General features: G+C 39.2%; 1 long non-coding RNA gene across 4 annotated transcripts in view; it reads right to left on the bottom strand.

The window, feature by feature from the left end:
- Window positions 1–17,640, bottom strand: part of LOC141421597 (uncharacterized) — a 93,980-nt gene that overhangs the window by 41,789 nt on the left and 34,551 nt on the right. For 3 of the 4 annotated variants that reach the window (XR_012446198.1, XR_012446196.1, XR_012446197.1), the window contains exons 3-4: window positions 7,395–7,675; window positions 5,069–5,243 (exon numbers count right to left, since the gene is read on the bottom strand). This is a non-coding gene — a long non-coding RNA (uncharacterized lncRNA). Of the gene's footprint in view, window positions 1–5,068; window positions 5,244–5,949; window positions 6,067–7,394; window positions 7,676–17,640 lie in introns of all 4 variants that reach the window. The other variant, XR_012446199.1, reaches the window with a different exon arrangement.

Here is a 17,640-nt window from a genome sequence, read left to right as displayed (position 1 = left end):
TTCTAAATTTCTCTAGAGAAACTTTCTTCTCATTCTGAATTTTATGTGAAAGAGAAATCATCTTCAAGTGAACTGGAAATACTGAAAATAATTTCGCCGAGGTCTCATAGTAGGTGACGGCAATTGGGTCTCACAGTTCATTCCTGACCTGAGCCGGATTTAATTCCAGAACCAAGGGAGGCTGTGAAGTGACCCCCTTTCTTTATCCTTGTTCTCGCTGTGATTTTGCATAGTCTCAGTGAAGGACAGACTGAGAGAAATCCTTAGGGCTTCTCATCAAAGTTGCCTACAGAGACAGAAATGTAAGATTCTCAGCTAGAGCCAGTTGTCTGCAGAACAAGAGTCCCTGAGTTTCTATTTTATAACTTCTCCTTCCCCCGTCTTTCTACAAGACCAATGTCTTCAGTGTTTTCCTCAACAGTCTAGCCAGGAGTGATGTGGGATACCCAGAAACATGAAGAACAAACTTCAACAGGAGAAACTCAAGTGCAGTGGGGAAGCAGGGGCAGGCAGCTTTCCAGTGATCTTGGCAAAGAAGCCCAGGCAATCTCTGGGGGGATTAGACCCTAAATCCTTCTGTCCCCTCCCAGATATGTGATGGTTTTGTATGCCCAGCAATGCCTAAGTGCTATGGCACCTGCAGGTTGGAAAGGGTCTCTGGGTTGCCACATTGGATTGCTACAGCCAGCCTAACATGAGCTTAAAAAAAAAAAAAAAAAGCCTGCTGTTTGACAGGTAGATACTGTTCAGATAAGCCCCTCTTCCTCAAACACTGATTTCCACATGTGAAGCTGTTATCATGCCCACAGTCTATTTAATAGTGCTCCCAGAGCAGAAAATCAGTCTCAGACTGAGGGGAGCATCTCTTCACCTCACCTCACCTCACCTCACCTCATCTCATTTCATCTGTACTGAGCTAGGCAGTCCCAGGGTTGGGCCAGTGTCCCCACAATGCAAAGACCTTGAGTCTTTGCAGTTCTCTTGACTTTCCCCCTTAAGGTCACATGTAGCAAAAACTGCTTTTTCTGAAAAGCACTGACTCCTTTCTTGGGCCCACACAAATGAACTAAAATCAGGAAAAAAAGCTTGGAATCCCTGCCTCCATTTTGTACCTGTCTTTGCAGTCATCTTGGAATTCAGGAAAGATAGGGCTGATGGACAGCATCTTTATGACAGTGAGCCTCATGGACAGACCACCCTGAAATGAGGGCAATCACTCGGAGCTGGAGTCATGTGCAGCACCCTAGAGCAGGAGTGATCATCCCATGGGAACAAGATTGCTCCCCTCAAGTGATGACAGGGATAACAACTTCTATAGAACCCTCAAAAGAGGACTGAGATAATATCCAAACAGGCCACAGTAGTAAGTGGGACTGTTTAACATGCATACCTTTCTCCCCCTGTCCCAATTCTTCCTCTATTTACACTTGAAGTACTGTCTTCCTGTGGCATGGCTTTGTCATATAATAAACCTCTTTTCTCTTGTCCTTCACCATATCTCTGTATTTGGCCTTCAGGCCCGAATGGCCAAATCTGGCTTGTGGAATCCCGGAAGTTTGGGTCTGGGGCCTAAAATTCCGATTTCAGTAAGTCAGGGCATGCTGACCACACAAAGCCATTTCCAAAGGCAGGAATTAGGAATGCTTATCACATGTCTTCCTTTTTTATTAACTATGATAATAACTAACATGGTATTATAGGAGTTATTGTATGTCAGACACTGTCTTAAGTGCTAGATCTATATCTGTCTATCATTGTATCTATCTATCAATCTATCCATCCATCCATCCATCTTTAAATCTCTATATATGTTCTTTTATTCTATAGCAGAAAAGGGAAATCAAAGCATTAGGAGTATAATTAACTTTCTCAGCATTAGAAGGGGTATAGAACTGGAACTTAAACTCTGATAGTTTGGCTCTAGAGCCCTACTGGTGTCAAACCATCTCTCAATAAAGGAAGAAGTTTCCCAAAAGTCCCACAGTGGATTTCGTCTCATGCTTCATTGGTCAGACCTGAGTCACATGACCACCCTGACCATAAGGGAGAAGACAAGTATCTGTCTGTTTCAACTTTAAGGAATTGACCTTAAGGCTGTGAAGGTCAGCTGAGTGGCAACCAACAGTCTGCCACAGTTACAGAAGAAACAATGGACTTTCTTACAGGCGAAAGGTCCTGGCACTCTAATTAAGGGCTTAGGTGAAAGTTCTGGGTCACTGGACTGTCTGGCTTACTGCTATTGGGAGACGAAACCAAGCTTCTCCTCAAAAACAGCCAGAAGTAGTGAAAATGTCAGCATGCTGACAGTCTTATCTTCCAACCCGTCACCGAAACGTGTGCGCATAAGCAGTTCTTATTAAATTATTCATCCTGATTTAATGGGGAGGAAATCAAATGCAACAGGTGTGGCTCTTCCTGCTTGTTGAATGGCTTTAAAACAAGCTTTCAGATACTTGTCGCCTCAGGGGAAAGCAGCAGGAGGACAAATCAACTGTATTTTAAGCTAATTACTGAAATGCCACAATACCTGTCAAATGAGAACATTTTGTTCCAGTGTCAGTGGCCATAGACTAGAACTCTGAAAAGGAAAGAGGAATATTACAGAGGCAATTTGCTTTACATATGCCCAAAAAACCCTCTCTCAGATGCAAGACAGTCACATTCCAAGTGCTATTGTACCTGCTTAGAATCTCATTTTTCCAAGCTTGAAGAGACTTCCCAATTGCTACATTAGATCCAAAGCTCATTAAACTTGAAGCCTATTGCTATAATATACTAAAATATACAGTGTCATTTCCTGCTTTAAAATTCACATGCACAAAGCAAATGTTAGGTATACAATTCATTTGCAAACGACTTGTCAGGAGGGAGGAATGCTTGAACACCAGAGGATGTGCCTGGCTTGTTCCCGTGCAGGAGAGCCAAAGAAAGTAAATGATGCCACATCTTCTGCCATGCTGTACTTAAACGCAACACAATATCTTGATGAAATATGACATGTTTTTCAAATGGTAGGTGGTTATGTTTTGCCATTTTAGAAAATTGCGAGGTTATTTTTGCCCCAATTATTTTTCTTTTTTCTTTTTGGTCAGGAGCTTGTTGTATTAACACTAATAGCTAAGAAAAATGCTATGAAACGAGAATAGCAATTCAAAAAATAATTAAAGGAACACCAAAGACAGTCTGTAACTAGAAGACACCCTGAGCTCACAAAGTTTTCTCTACTTGGCCTTGGAGAGCTGTCATCTCCACTGTCCCTAATCTACCTGACCCTCGGTTTTCTTATCTGCAAAATAGGGAACTGAACTCTGATCTCTGAAGCCTGTGATCTCTAGAGCCTTTGAAGTTCTGAAGTCCTAAAGTTCTATAATTGTACATACCCTGAATCAGGATTTAACAAAATCCCCAGTTTTGTAAATATCACTGTCACAGACTGACATGCTTTTCCATATGCTGCTAAGACTATTTAGCAAAACAGATAAAGCACCCCCTGGAAAGGAAAATACCTTCATTCAAAAGATGGTCTGTTAAGAGGATAAATGCTTTATGTGACTGGGATTTTTTTCCCTCCACACTATTTCCTGTAACCCCACACTGGCAAATAATGTTAATAAGTTAAACTCTCTCAAGGCATGGAAATGGCCTTGTTCAGTTGGATGTTGAAATGGCATTCTCCGTACATTATGCTTTATGAATGGAAAGTTAATGAAATTGTGCATGTCTCAGTTTTCATTCTGCAGGTTACTTTGTAATAGGGATGAGACTGTCCTACCTTTAATTTGGTATTTTATTAAATTAAATGCATCTCAAAGGAAGGGCCATTTTATCCCACTATTCTCTCTTATGTTTAGTAGCAAGATGGCATACTAAGTGCTATCACCTATTGATTAAGAGTCTCCTGTTCCCTGGAAATTTGCTTAAGTCCATATATTGCACACACAAGAAAAATATCGTGAATTTCTTTGAATTAAGTTTCCTTAAAGTGAAGCAGGAGCTTCATTTTGGATTCCAATGGTGTGTGCTCATTTCATCTAAAGAGAGAAAATGAAAAAAAATGGGGAAGGAGGGAGCTTTAAGCACATCCCTTAACTCAATGGTTCTCTACTGGATCGTGTAACTTGTCCCTTAATCAGTTGTGATCAACTGGGGCCACTGGAATTGGATGAGGTAGTATTAGGTTTACAGAACTGTCCTGTGTGTTATAGGGCATTAAAAATCCCTGCTCCTACCCATTAAGTGCCAGGAACACTTTCTAATTATTGTAGCAACCATACCAGCTCCACACACATTTCCAAATGCCAACTTCTCTGAAAGTGGGTATTATACCTCCAGATGCCAAGGGATTAGTTTTCAAAAGCCTGAAGAGGGGCTAGGGTCTAGCTAGCATGTGAAAGGCCCTGGGTTCAATACACACTAACACCACCACCACCCCAAAAAAAGAAGCACAAAGAGGATTTTTGACTACATGTGGAGAAGTATGGACTCAATTTCAGCCCACGTCTCCAATTAACATACATCGCAACAGCATGTTCCCTGAATGGTGTCACTAATGTTAAGAGAAAAAGCATAAGATGTTTGAGAATCACACAGCTTATCAAACATATACTTTTCTTAGATAAGATTAGAACCTTTCATCACATTTCTTTATAGAAAATGTGACTTCTCATTCACACTTCTGTGAGACAGATTAAGTATGGTCCACTATGAAATGACATTTTAGAAGTAAATGTCCTATGAAGAAAACAAGCACAGGAGAATAAGTAGTTTTTGTCCCCATATTTCAGATTTCTCTGAATTGCTCTCTTGGGTCCTGGGGATATAAAAGATGACTAAGACATGCTCTCTGCCTTTGAGGTACACAGCTGTGCTTGGGAGACTGGTTCTTGAGTGCCTAGGATATAAAATAAACACCACAAAAGATATGCTGTGGGAGGCTGGTAAGGGGACAGTGGTTTCATCCAGGCATAGGGGAATGGCAGTGGTGGGAGTCAGACACTAACAGATCCAAGATAGCTTCTGAAAGCAGATAACAACTTAGTTGAGCCTTAAAGGACAAATGGACATTTACCTGGTGGTGACGGGGTAAAGAATGGCATTCCAATCAGAAAACAGAATATCTTGGTCAAAAAAGTGTGAAAGAGAGTGGAGAAAAATCCAGTGTGCTGGGACAGTGGTGAAAGAGTGGTAGACAGGAGGGTAGAAGATGAGTCAGGACTAGTAGGCCAAGAAGCTGGAGCTTCATCCTGTAGGTAGAAGGGAAACAATTTAGATTTTGAAGCAAGAAAATAAAATAATCATTTATATGGGGATAGGAAGTCTAATGTCAGTATAGAATTATCTCTACTATAAATATAATATAATACAATAATATTATATTAATATAATTAATATAATATTATTATATTATAATTAATATTATATATAATATAATATAGAATTATCTATAGTATAGTATTGTCTGCTAGGTGCAGACAAGCTAACAGGATGCCAGATAAGAGATAATGACCTTCATGCTTCACTTTTAAGTACTCATTCATAAGAAGATTTAGGAAACCATGTGAATCCATAGCAAATTAAAGGCAGATAATAAATTTTAAGATTTTTCACCAGTGGGATTTTTAATGATTCATCCTATTTTTCATATTTGGAATGCTTACTCCAACCATTGTTCCTTTCTGAACAAGGAAGTGTGGAGCATTCTCTTACCCCAGGTTGCCAGGTTGTATGATGTATCCCCAATACCATGGTCACAGTTAATTGACTCACCTTAGGCAGAAAAACAGGCACTGCTATCCTGGGTGGATTGGCTCTGTGTTCTTGCCTATCATGGGAGCTCTTTATTGTATAGTATCTATCTGTTCATTATATTCTCTTACAGTAACTGAATACAAGTCATAGACAGAAAATACAGTGGCAAGGAAGCCAAAATACACTAAGAGAAAAACTCACAGAAGAACCCGGGTGGTACTGAAGCAGAGATGACATCTCAAAGCAGCAGAAAAGAAAGATGCTAAGCCTGCAATGCTGTTCAGATTTTTTCCTGGTCTTTCTTATTTCCTTGTATCTCTAAAAAAATAATTAATTTAATTAACCAAGATAACTATGTATCATTTCTTACAAACTGAAGGAAACTAACAAATCTACACCTCACCAAGTGAGATGGTGGCATTGTTCTATAGTTGATAATAAAAACGGTCATCATTTATGAGTGCTCATTATGTACCAGGTGCTATGACAAGAGTTGTATGTACTTGATCTATTTAAACCCCAGTGTCTGCCCTATGATATGGATTGGTTTATTATCCCTGCTTTACAGATGAGGAAAGGGGCTCAAAAAGGTGAAATAACATGTCCAGGTCTACACAACAGGTTAGTGACAAACCAGGTTCTGAATCCAGGTCCATGGGACTCTAGAATGGCATTCTCTGCATCCCCCACCCTCCCTTGGTATTGGGGATTGAACTCAGTGCCTTGCCTGTGGTAGGCAAGCACTCTACTACTTGAGCTACACCTCCAGCCCTTAAACTGACATTCTTGATATTTGTATCTTTGTTCCAGGTATGGCTACTGCTCCCGCATTATGTTCCACCTCACATGGAACACAGTTATGACTGGGAAGCCCCCGCTAAGCTGGTCACTACATTTCCCAACCTCCTTACTTCCAGGGGGAGCCATGTGCCTAGCTTTTGCCAGTGGAATACAGCTATGGGTTCGAGTGTCCCCTATGGGATGAGAGTGCTTCTTCACATTCCTCTCTTCAGCCTGCTCAATGCTGATGACGCAAGGCTCCAGGGGAACAACAGGACCAGAGTGGAGAAAAACCCATGACCCCGAATCGTAGCATGGACCTCTATTACGTTGTTATATCAGCAAGAAATAAGCTGAGGCTTCAGGGTTCATCTGTCTCCACAGTCTCAAATAGCCGTTCTGCCTCCCTTTCTTGCCTCTGGGGCTGAAAGCATTACTACCGGCTTAGAGCTTGAGCCTCTGGTGCACTAATAAGTTACCTAATGGGTTGTAAAAGACTGTGGGAACTATCTCAGATGGTATCTTTCCCCACATCCAGAGTAGCTTCCTCTTTTTATTCAGCATAACAGAAAAACCAGAAGGTGTCATAAACATAGACCGTGTTTGCAAACACATTGTTCTCATGCTTTCCCTAAATTCTTGAACACTCAGGAGGAAAAAAAAAAAAACCAGCATTGAGCCTAGTAGCACCTCTCATCTGTTAAGAGACTCCCATTCTAGTCTAACTTATATTTAGATGTCATTTCCTATTTCACACCTCTGCCTGCAGAATCACAGCCACCTTTGCTGTGAAACACAGCACCTGTTTAATGGGCTCACAAGCAATGACACAGATGTTTTCAATAGTAAGCAAAAGAGTAACACACCTGGGAAAAGGCAGCATAACTGGAGAGGAGAAAGGCTGGGAATTTGGAGAGTTTTCCTATACTGCTGCTCAGTCGTAGACTATGTCATGGATGTAGGTTACTGGGAGTGATCCCAATGGGACCCTCAGAGGAGGCAGATAGAAAGTTGTATCCCATCAACTCTCATCTCCTATTGGCCAAGGGTCACCTTGTTGCATGTTCAGTTCCTCCTACTTCCTGGGGCGCACAGTCATGAGGACCAGCTCCAGTTGGTGGATGATGCTTGGGTGTAATGCTTCTTCCTTTATTCCATCAAGAAAGGAGAGGATGTGAGGGAGGTCATCAGTAAAGTCACAAACAGACCTCAGTGCTAGAACATGCAGGGAGGATTTAGATTCAGTACATTCTTATGCAAAGTACAATGTCACTGTCCACACAACACTACTTACCTGGCCTGGGAGGACAATGGAGCCCGTGAGATGGGACATTTGACTCTAGTTCTGGAATTGATGTTTGTGGTCACACGACTTAGGCAAATACTTAATATGTGGACACGTAATATGTGGACCTCAGTTTCCTTATCTCTAAAATAGGAGTATCAGACTAATTCATTATCTCCCAAAGTATATTCAATGGTACACTAATGTTGCAGAATGTTAATTAATAGCTACAGCTAGGAAGAAAGGGTTTGTGGCCAAGTAAGATGGACAGATGAAGCTTTAAAAAATTATATACAAATTACCCAGAAGGATATCTCAGAGTATTTATAATGCATACTGCACAAGATCTTTATTTGAGAAATATTTTACAGAACTAGTGAGCTTTTTAATGCTGACATTTATTGAGCACTTACTATTTGCCATCATGGAAAGACATTATGCCAGGAACTTCTCGTGTATTCTTCTACTTACTTATTAAAATAATATTTGCTGAGTTCTATCATGTGCCCACATTGTTCCTGGCTCTGGGAATACCCTTATAAAAATGAAAAAGTCCCTGATTCCTACCTTGAGGTGAGTTAAAAGGAAGATAAACAAAAACAAGTAAACAAATACATAAACAAAAAATTGACATCTATCAGATCATTTTATTTTCACAACCAATGAGACAAAGACTATTTTCATCAAGTCCATTTTATAAATAATGAGACTGAGGACTGGAGGGGGTAACATTGAAATCATAGAGGTAGAAGTAAGGCGGATAGATGGAGATTTAAAAAATTATATACAAATTACCCAGAAGGATATCTCAGAGTATTTATAATGCACACTGTACAAGATCTTTATTTGAGAAATATTTTACAGAACTAGTGAACTTTTTAATGCTGACATTTATTGAGCACTTACTATTTGCCATCATGGAAAGAAATGCCAGAGCTGGAGTATATCTACATTCAACTCTGCTTTAAGAATGTTTTTGAGCTGGGTGTGGTGGCAAGCACCTATAGTCCCAGCACTCAAAAAACTGAGGCAGAAGGATTACTTGAGTCCAGGAGTTGGGGACCAGCCTGTACAATGTTGTGCAACCCCATCTCAAAAAATGCTTTTGACATCATGTGCACAGAATTGAATTCACCAGTATCCCAGGCCCATTTTACACCATATCACTGATCCACGTAAACCTTATGTCCATAACAAAAATGGTTGTGACCACTCTGCTCTATTTCTCTTCCACCATCTTGAAGGTTAGTCCTCTTTAAAATGCCAGTTTGAGAAATGATGCACCAAGTATTCTTGGAGAAAGGACCTTCTGACTCTACTGAGAGAAGGACCTGCAAATGGTACCATTCACATACACAGTGGAGAATCAGAACCAGAATGGTTGGGAGGTGATAGTATTGGAAAGTACTGCATAATGTCTGGTAAATTATGCCTCTCAACAATTCTGGAGTAGACTTTAGTATTATTTTCTTCTTACCATAATAATAGAATTTTCCCCTATAAAAAGTAAGTGATGTTTGTGGAAGTTCTTGCAACTTTAATATTTAAGAAGTAACTTGTCAGTGATAAGCTGATTTTTAAAAGCATATACTTTATCTTAACCTCCTTCTTTGAAGAAAATAAAAAATCTGAGGCCCAATTGTGATGATCATTTGGTCTGTAGTATCACTATCAGAAATTAAAGTATGGAAAGTAGGATTATACTTTCTGCATATGGCCTATTGAAATGGTCAGGACTGTTGAATGTTATAAAGAACAAAATATCCTTTGAAGATACGAACTATTTGTATATAGATGATGCTGTCTTAAATGCCTTGCTTTTTTTAAAAAAAAAAAAGATTCTTAAACTCAATCTAGATCTAATCTGACTTTAAACTTTCCCAATCAAAAGGAACTTGGGAGAGTTATAATTTATATGAAATCTTCACAGAAGATGAAAACATCACACCCATACACACACTCATACACAAATAACATTATTTTTAACTTTCCCTTCTACTGACTGACACAAAGCTGATTTGTATTTAGGAATGCATTTGAAAAAGGAATAAGATTTGAAGAAGAGCTGGGCACTGGAGGCTCATGCCTGTAATCCTAGTTACTTGGGAGGCAGACAGCAAACGTTTGTAGTTCAAAGCCAGTCCCAAGCAAATAGTTTGTGAGACCCTATTTTGAAAACACCCAACACAAAACAGGGCTGGTGGAGTGGCTCAAGTGGTAGAGCATCTACCTAGCAAGCCTGAGGCCCCTTCAAACCCCAGTACCACCACCAAAAAAAAGAAAGGCTGGGTGCTGGTGGCTCACTCCTGTAATCTTACCTACTCAGGAGGCAGAGATCAGGAGAATCACAGTTCAAAGCCAGCCCAGAAAATAGTTCACGAGACCCTATCTCAAAAATGCCTAATACAAAAAGGGCTGGTAGAGTGGCTCAAGGTATAGGGCCTGAGTTCAAGCCCCGGTACTGCAAAAAAAAAAAAAAAAAAAAAAAAAAAAAAACCACTTGAAAAACAAATGAGACCCAGTGTATTGACTGTTCACTATATACCAAGTGTGTTTTATTAAAACAATTTTGAATTTTTTCCTCAGTAGTCAGTACTTACATTTTTTATATGTTTGCAAATTTTAAGTTGTAATGATGATCTTGCTATCAGATTTTCTACTTCTTTAGTATTTATACATACATTTGACACACAATATTTGTACATATTTATTGCGATAATACAATACATACATAGAATGTTTAATAACCAAATCAGGGTAATTACCATTTTCATCTCCTCAAACATTTCGAACTACTAGAAAACTTCTGACTCCTCTTTTCTAGTTATTTTGAAATATATCATAGTTGTCATACACTATAGTTACCTTATTATGGTATAGGACACCAGAACAAATTCCTCCTAATTTGTATTTCGGTGCCCACTATCTAACCTCTCATTTCCCCCTCCTCACTGCCCCACTCTCTTCTTCTGTCAACTTGATTTTTTAAGATTCTACAAATGAGAACATTCAGTATATGGCTTAGTTCAGGCACAATTTCATCTTGTTGTTGCAAATGACACAATTTCATTCTTTTTATGGAAAAATAATATTCCATTGTGTATATGTACCACATCTTCATTCATTCATTCATTCATTCATCAATGAGCATCTTGGTTTATTCCATATGTTGGCTATTGTAAACAGTGTACATTAAGATAAGAGGTGGAATCCAGGGATAGCTCTAGATGTATACCCAGTTCTGGGATTTCTGGATCATATAGCAGTTCTGTTTTTAGTTTTTTAAGGAACCTTCATACTCTTTCATAGTGGCTGCACAAATTTACATCCCTACTAATAGTGTGTATGAGTTCTACATCCTTCCCAACATTGGTTACCTTTTCTTACTCGAGAGAGATGGTATCTTGTGTTTATTTGCATTTCCTTGATGATTAGTGATGATGAACACTTTTTCCATATACTTACTGGCCATTTGGATGACTTTTTCATATATCATCTTAAATAAGACTGAGGCAGGAATTCTGCACATTTGATTTCTGATTGATTCACAGTGTCAGTGACTTACAATGTGCTGGTCATTTCACTGGGAGAATGTTGCAAGATCAGACAATTCTATGTCTTGCCACTAACCCCGTAATGCAGGTCTCAAAAACTAATTTCCTGCCTGTCTATAAGAAAATATGGTAATCTTTACCTAACCATTTTTAATAACTTAGGTTTCATTAGCTGTAGAGTAATTACACAATATTCAAGTAGATGATCGAGGGAATGTGTCCTCTGTTCTAAATATGAAAAGTAATTGCAGGTGATTGCAAAAAGAAAATGGCAGGATGTATGCTAGTGAGATAGAAAAACACATTATAAAGCACAGGCCATCTCATTTGGTCTTTGAAATTATTGATTCAAGATTCCCAGGCCCTGGCTAACAGGAAGTAAATGTTAAAGCTGTAATTTTCATTTGGAACAAAGACCAGACCATTTGTTGATATTACAAGAATTCTTTGGATACTCATGCAAAGTCAGAAAGAAGGGCACAAACTCTTGCAAAGAAAACATTTGCCTATCCTAATGCAACACAATCAGATTCAAGACTACTTTCTAGCAATGACTGGGAGAGTAAAGGTGTGGTGTTCTCTGTTTTAAAGGGAATTTAGTTTAACTAGTCTTTCTATGCTTCCATCCTTTCTGTCCCATTGTCGCCAAGCATAGGCCCCCCCCACCCTTCCCCCAGGTTAAAAGACCTACCTCTAATCTGAGACATCAGGATTGTACAACAGAACATCTTCCATTGTAAAAGAAACAACCTTGATAGGTACAGGTTGTTAACTTTTGCCTTCATTAATTCATGAAATATATACTGAGTCTCTACTCAATGGATGAATATGTCTCTACTAGGCTTTAGGAATACCACAGTGAATTATGCTTTGTCTTTATAGAACTTTCAGTTGAGCATGAGTGACAGATAAACTCACAGGAAACTATTGTATGATAGTTAATGGAAGGAGGTCTTGGAATGCATAGAAGAGATGCTAAGAAGGCCTTAGGACATCAGTGAAAACTCTCACAAGTTACCAAGCAACAGTGCCTTATGAAAAAAAGATTCAGACTTGAGTAAAGATCCCCCTTTACTCATGCTGTTCTTTTGGTGTCCAAGTGCACAGAATTCCCTTTAAGAAGTCTACCATATTTTTTCCCTGAATACCACCACTGCATGTTGTGATGGATTGGGTGGTTCTGGATGACCTGTTGGTGACCCCTTGCTTGCTTTTACCTAGGTTTAAGGGTCACACTGGCTGCATGCTGCCTGACCCTTTTCCAGGGTTGGTACAAAGGCGGTGCTGGGCACAGGTCCAGTTGAGGAGCCTGGCCTTCATCATTGTCTTCTAACCAAAGCACAATGTCAGCTTTGTCTCTTTTATTATGCCAGTAGCTTGAACTAATCAAATTTAACATTTCTGTCCTTCCATTCATTTTCTATAGCTATCATTCCTTTGCTACTTTGTTGCTTAAACTGATTTTTATCCAAGGTAGCAGAGGCAGAGCTAGAAAAAAAAGTCGATTGCAAAAGGTTTATCTAAACAGAGATTCATATAAAAACAGTTAATATAAATTCAACAAAAATTAAGAGTCTGTTATATGCTGAGGATAGGTGACTTAAATTTGAAAACTATGACTTGATATATATTCAAGTAAATGAATGGGTGGTTGAATGGATGGATGGATGGTTATGGGTGAAAGAATAGTCAGATAAGAGGCTCTGCTCTCTAGAATCTCACCAAAAGGAAAATAATTCACATCCTTCAGATATATGCCATAACTACAGTTGCCATGTTGTCTCAATCAAGGCCACTGAGTACGTGACATGTCTATGTGGGTAAGCTGATAGAATATTCAAGCTGAAGTTTCCTAAGAGCTAGGACTTAAGTTCACTCTGCCTACAGCACAGTACAACACAAAATCTTAAAAAGAATTCTGACCAGGAAAAGAATGATGTCTTCAAGAAGGAATTGAAGTGTGGATGGGCTGGATTATCCCATCAAGCAACCTAGAGAGCACTGTGCAAGGGCAGAGAATAACCCCTTGGGGCTGGAGGATTGGGGGTCTTGATGAGTGCTGGGAAGGGAATCATGAAAGAAGAGTTAGAGCTGATCTTGAAGGAATTTTTGCCCTGTGGGAAATGAGGAGCCATGAATGAAATGGTGGGTTAAACCTAAAATAAAAAGAAGGCAAAGGAAGTCTAGCAATGCACCTTGAGGTCCAGAGGCCAAAAATCTTTTCTTCCAGTTCAATTCAATTCTATAAGCAAACATGAAAACTTGAAGGAAGCTTAAATGAGACCTGGTTCTAGGACACACCCTCATCTTCAAAGGAGAAAATGAGCTCAGGTGGTAGGGTGCTGCCTAGCAAGCACAAAGCCCTGAGTTCAAACCCCCCCCCAAAAAAAAAAGAAAAAGAAAGAAACATACTCAAATAAGAAAATGACTTAAATGACTCATCTAACTATGACTCACATACTACTCAGTGATAATACCAAATGCCTATTTTGCCAGTATCTCTGTGGCTTTAGGCAAATTACTAACTTCTCCAAGACTTAGGTTCCTCATGCTTAGTTTGGATGGCTATTGTGATAATTCAGTGACAACACTTGTCAGTTGTCTAGTAAACTGGCATGTAGAAAGACCTCTATATTAACTAATACAATTATTAACAGCAAAAATAATAACAACAACAATATTGAAATTCCATGATCCTGCCCAAAGCTCCTTTATGTATGCCAATAGTGCCCAGGCTCTGCTGATCATCTGAATAGTTTTTAGAAAGTTATAAGTTTCCTAACCAGGTACAGTGGCTCATGCCTATAATTCTAGTTACTCAGGGGCTGAAGACTGGGAGGATTGAAGCTTGAAGTCAGCCTGGGCAACAGGTTCAAGAGACACCATATCAACTGATTAAAAAAAAAAGCTGGACATAGTAGCACTTGACTATCATCCCAGCTACACGGGAAGCATAAATAGGAGGATCAAGGTCCAGGTTGGTGGGCATCAACAATAGATCCTAGCTCAAAAATAACCAAAGCAAAAAGGACTCAGGTGGTACAACATCTGCCTAGCAAGCACATGGACTTGAGTTCAACCCCAGTACCACTAAAAAAAGGAGAAAAATTTTCCTGCCCCACTCAAGCAAGACCCATTGAATCTAAATCTTGAAGTCATGGAGGAATCTGAACTCTTGGAAAGCTCTCTAGATGGTCCAGACATTAAGAACAAGAATTAGAAATAATTGTTCATATCTGCTGCTATTCAAACTTCACTTTCTTCATTGTCAGATGAGAAAATGGAGTCATTTTCCAGTGGTTCAGTCCTTCAAATGTAGGAGTAAGCACAAGAACTGGGGATGAAAGATGGGAATTGCACATACTGCTGGGATTCCAGGGCGTTAGAAATATACATCTGTGTTCAAAAGAAATGGGATGGTGATTGGATAGTGAGACTGGGAAATGGGGCATTCATCATTGGTAGAAATGATTAATTATGCCTAGGTTTGCACATACATTTGCATGCTTCTTAATATAACATATGCAAATACATCTTTAATAGCATGACTTGTTTGCCAATGTTGAATGTTAACTGTAAATAATTTCTATTTTCTGTAGTGTTTAGGAAACTTCAATATGGCACTTGCTGGCAGACAGTTTCTGTCTTCTGGATTTAGCAACATATTAAGTGATCATCACAAAAACATTTTTCACTTACTACTAACAAAAGAAGTCTAGACAACAATCTGTGGTTGTCTATAGAAACAGAGTAGGTATGACAAGATAATTTAGACTGATAGAAAACCTTTAAATTGTGGCTTGTAATTTTCATTTGTTTCCCCCTACTGAGGTTTTGCTAATGCAGAGCAAAGCAGGTCATTGGAAATTTCTTTTTTTTTTTTTCTGGGTGGTACTGGGGTTTGAACTCAGGGCCTTGTGCTTGTTAGGCAGATGCTCTACCAGTTAAGCCACACTCCCAGCCTTTACCTCTTCTTTCAAGATCCTCTACATTTTCTGATGATGTCATCAACAGCCAACAAAAGATGGGTAACAGAATGAAGAAGAGACAGAATATAATCAGTAGTCAGTGCCTAGAAATACTGACTCCTGAATCCTCACTTCTTTAACATTCCTCACCCCCAGTCCTTTGTTCTTAATGTACATAAGAATCTCAAAAACTCTGTTTGACAGGCAGGCCCCACCTCCAGGGTTTCTAATGTAGTATATCTAGGAATCTGTACTAATAATAGTCCCCTTCACTACCTCACACAGTTCTGGGATTTTAGTAAAAAGGGCCCTCGGGGTATACTTGAGAACCTCTGCCCTGTAAATGTACAGCCTTGAAACTCAGTGTGGTTCTGGAGTCAGCTGCATCATCTGAGAGCTTTAGAAATACAGAATCTCAGGACCCACCCCGGCTCCTCACTCAGAATCTGCACTCATAGGCACATTCCAGATTTAAAAGCACTGGTCTAGAGGAAGCATCTCCTTCCCTCTTTTGCAGGAATTAACCTATCAGTTCCCCATATCCACCCTCCTAAATTACTTGGGATTGCTCATATCAGTGGCTCTTACATACAGTGGGTTTCAAGACCTACTGAGGCAGAAACTCTCAGAAGGGTCCAGCAATGTGTATTCTAGCAAGACTTCCAGTCCGGGTGATTCTGATGCGTGCTGAAGTGTGAGAATCACTGGCGTAGTTAATGTTACTGCCCTGCATTTTAAATTGTAGTTCACCAGAACACTCAGTACATTCTAGTGTGTAGATCAAACAGGTCAATGTCACCAAATGTATGGGAAATTAGAGACACTTGCTTCATGTTGTCATTCCCCCAGAATCAGTCACTCTTGCGATATCTTTACCTCTGCTTCAATGGCGAAGAGGATGCGGTGACTTATAAAATGTCTGGGGAGTTATCTCTAGTATTCATTAATGAAATGCCAGGCTCAGAAAGCAACCTGGGCAGCCATACTGTGTAAAGGTTTGGGGATGAGTATCTCAGTTGACTTTCAAATGAAAAATAACTTCCTGATCCAAATACACAAGAGGTTATGAATTAGTATTTGTCACTCTCTAGAGAATGCATGACTAGAATAGCATGAGGGACAATCCAAAGGTTGGATCATGATCAGAAGAGAGCATAAACAGAGAAGTGTAGTGTTGTGGAAAAGTCAGGGAAAATGTGACTTGGCTCACTGAGCAAGTCAATTTCAGCAGAGTTTCACTCTTGCTTGGACTTTCCATTTGATTATTATTCTGAAATCCTAATCTAACACCAGAAACCTCTAAATTAGAAGGTTTTGTTTCTCTCTGCTCCTCTTTCCAAGTCATATGTCTTGGGCTTTCTCTCTACCCCCATCTGAGTCTTTCCTCTCTCTGCATCTCTTCTTCATACTCTGTGACCCTTTAAGTCTATTTATCCTTCCTTCCCATCCCAATCTCTTTAATGAAAAGATTCACCACACCTCCCAAGGGATAGATTGGGAGTGGGGTGGATTTCCATGTGGATCAAAGCAAAGAGACTGCCAATAAATTTTTGTTGATATTGTTGATTTTCTGATGCCAGAGGGTTCTGTGTATCCCACTATCTCTACTCCTCCTCCCCATTTTAAAAAAATTTGCAAGTGTTTGCCATAGATTATTATCATGCCATTTCTCGATGGAACTAGAGTACTAGTTTATAAAATGTCAGCATAAAGACCAAAAGTCAAGCAAATTTGCTACAATAAGGAAAGGATGTAAATTTGCTGTCAATTAAAAAAATTCTCTGGAATGCAAAATGTGATCCCAGCTAAAAGCATTTTTAATAATTGTTAATGAATGAGAGTGAGGTTGACCCAGCGTTCATGCACTTTAATCTTGTGCCTTGTTAAATTTCTCAGTTTTAATAATTGGGACCAATTATTTATGCTGAGAAACCAAGAGCAATTGGGGAATTCCAAAAATATATAATCAGGCTCATTTTGCTAATTTCATTAGTTGAAACTCACATCTATCCCTTTTTAACTAATAATGACATACCCCGGAATAACTTTCTTCTTCAAGTCTTAATTATAGTTTGGTTGAAACTTGAACCACTTAAATATTAAAATATTTAGCAAATAAGCCTATAAAAATTTTTATAAAAGTTTTCATTGACTATAAGCCCAGAGATGTAGTATTGGAGAAAGACCTTTATCTCCTTGGCATTTTAAAAGTCTTTGGCAACACACAAAACAATGGAGTCATAGAAGACAAAAAAAATCCTCAAATCTAATTACCAAAAAGCAATTCATCTTGCATGAGTGTCTC

This window comes from Castor canadensis, chromosome 3, assembly GCF_047511655.1.
Source record: "Castor canadensis chromosome 3, mCasCan1.hap1v2, whole genome shotgun sequence".
Taxonomy (NCBI): domain Eukaryota; kingdom Metazoa; phylum Chordata; class Mammalia; order Rodentia; family Castoridae; genus Castor; species Castor canadensis.
This window is presented reverse-complemented; position numbering and strand designations above follow the sequence as displayed.